General features: G+C 31.6%; 1 non-coding gene across 1 annotated transcript; it reads right to left on the minus strand.

Moving 5' to 3' along the window:
* Positions 1-1,717: 1,717 nt before the first annotated feature.
* On the minus strand, positions 1,718-1,789 carry TRNAT-GGU (transfer RNA threonine (anticodon GGU)). Its single transcript has one exon. It is a non-coding gene; the product is annotated as a tRNA-Thr (tRNA).
* Between the last annotated feature and the right edge of the window lie 202 nt (positions 1,790-1,991).

Here is a 1,991-nt window from a genome sequence, read left to right on the forward strand (position 1 = left end):
CCAGCAACTCCCATCATATGAAATGGGTTTAATGTCCAATTATGAAATCCTTGGAAAAAGAGGATGAATCGAAATATAGCTGCTACACCAAAACTTGGAGCAAAGAACCAACCAGACTGACCCAGTGGATAAATAAGGAATACAGAAACAAAAACAGCAATTGGACCTGAGAATGCGATTGCATTATAAGGTCGCAATTGAACAGATCGAGCAAGTTCAAATTGACGTAACATGAAACCTATTAATCCGAAAGCACCGTGGAGAGCAACAAAAGTCCACAGACCGCCTAACTGACACCAACGGGTAAAATCTCCCTGTGCTTCAGGACCCCACAGTAACAACAAAGAGTGTGCTAAACTATTAGCGGGAGTGGAAACTGCAGCGGTTAAGAAGTTGCAGCCTTCTAAATAAGAACTTGCCAAGCCGTGAGTATACCATGAAGTTACAAAGGTCGTACCTGTAAACCAACCCCCCAAGGCGAAATAGGCGCAAGGAAAGAGTAATAGACCGGACCAACCCACAAAAACGAAACGGTCCCTCCGCAACCAGTCATCCATAATATCAAATAAATCATTTTCATCTTTGGTAAATTTACCAAGAGCTATAGTCATAGCGATCCTCCTATTCAACTACTTCAACCATTTCCCAACACCTCATAGAGCATTTTCAGAGATGGGACGGACCTTGATCATTTATCTCTATTCATTTCTCTCTCTATATATATATAGAATATATAAGTATACTTTCCCTTGTTTTCTAATCGGTTTCGAATAAAAAATCATTTATGGGTCTATTGATATCTAGGGCAAATCCATGAACTCGATGTGGTTATTCCTTATCTATTCTTAAAAATCTTCCAAGTCATCAATCATAAAATCTGCTATGACTCCAAAATCCGATAGAAATTTTTTTTTCAGAACTGTTCAAGAAACAAATGATCCCCTGTTTCACTTCTTATACCTAGCGGATCTTCAGACATATTTCTCTCCTTTCATCAAAGAAACTTATTCTTGAAGTTTGGTTGTGAATTGACTTCTATTTTGTCTAGGAAACTACTGTAGGATCATAGGTTTTCTAAATTTCTATTTCATTTACAGTTTTTTCTTTAGTATTTCATTTTTTTTTATAAATACTATAATAAAAAGAAAAAACTGTAAATGAAAGTTTTTGTCTCATATATATGAATTGCTGGAAAAATATCGTACACATCGATATGAAAAGAAACTATTTGATATGTGAAGACATAATTTAATGTATTTTTCTATTATTTCTATAAGATTCTATCTAATCTTATAGAAATAATAGAAATTTATGGAAAAAAATATGTTTCATTTTAATTTTAAAAAAACTTGTTTGGTGGAACTTGAAATTCGTATTAAGGCCCTTCTGAGTAAAGAAAAGGCATAACCTTTTTTCTTAGTTCAGAAACAAGAAGATTTCATTGGAAATATTCAGAGATTCTTAGGGAGTCTAAACGAAAAAAGTCTTAAAAAGAAAAAAAATTGTTCGAATTGAATCTTTATCAAATTTGAATATCAGAATAGTAGATATAAATATAATTCAACGGGTTAGGTCCACTTACTTTTTTTTATTTTTCCATTATTGAATTTTACACTTTTTCTTTTTTATTACAAATAGAAACTTTTTCAAAATATCAAGAATCTTTTTATTCTTCCTTCAAATAGAAAGACTATTGCTTTTGAAAAAAAAAGTAAAAAGCCCCTTATCGGATTTGAACCGATGACTTACGCCTTACCATGGCGTTACTCTACCACTGAGTTAAAAGGGCCCTTTTTCTTTCTTTCAATTTCTAAATAAGGAACTAGCATGACTAGTACATATATTTGTTACTGTGTATACTTATTCTATAAATTTATATAAATTATTTCTATAAATTTATATAAATTATATAAATTAAATGATATAAATGGGATTAGAATACATGTACATCAATATCTATTATTTGTATAATGACTCATCAAAGAACAAAA

This window comes from Vigna unguiculata, unplaced genomic scaffold (assembly GCF_037176805.1).
Source record: "Vigna unguiculata cultivar grain cowpea cultivar isolate G323 ecotype 2 unplaced genomic scaffold, ASM3717680v1 ptg000034l, whole genome shotgun sequence".
NCBI lineage: Eukaryota > Viridiplantae > Streptophyta > Magnoliopsida > Fabales > Fabaceae > Vigna > Vigna unguiculata.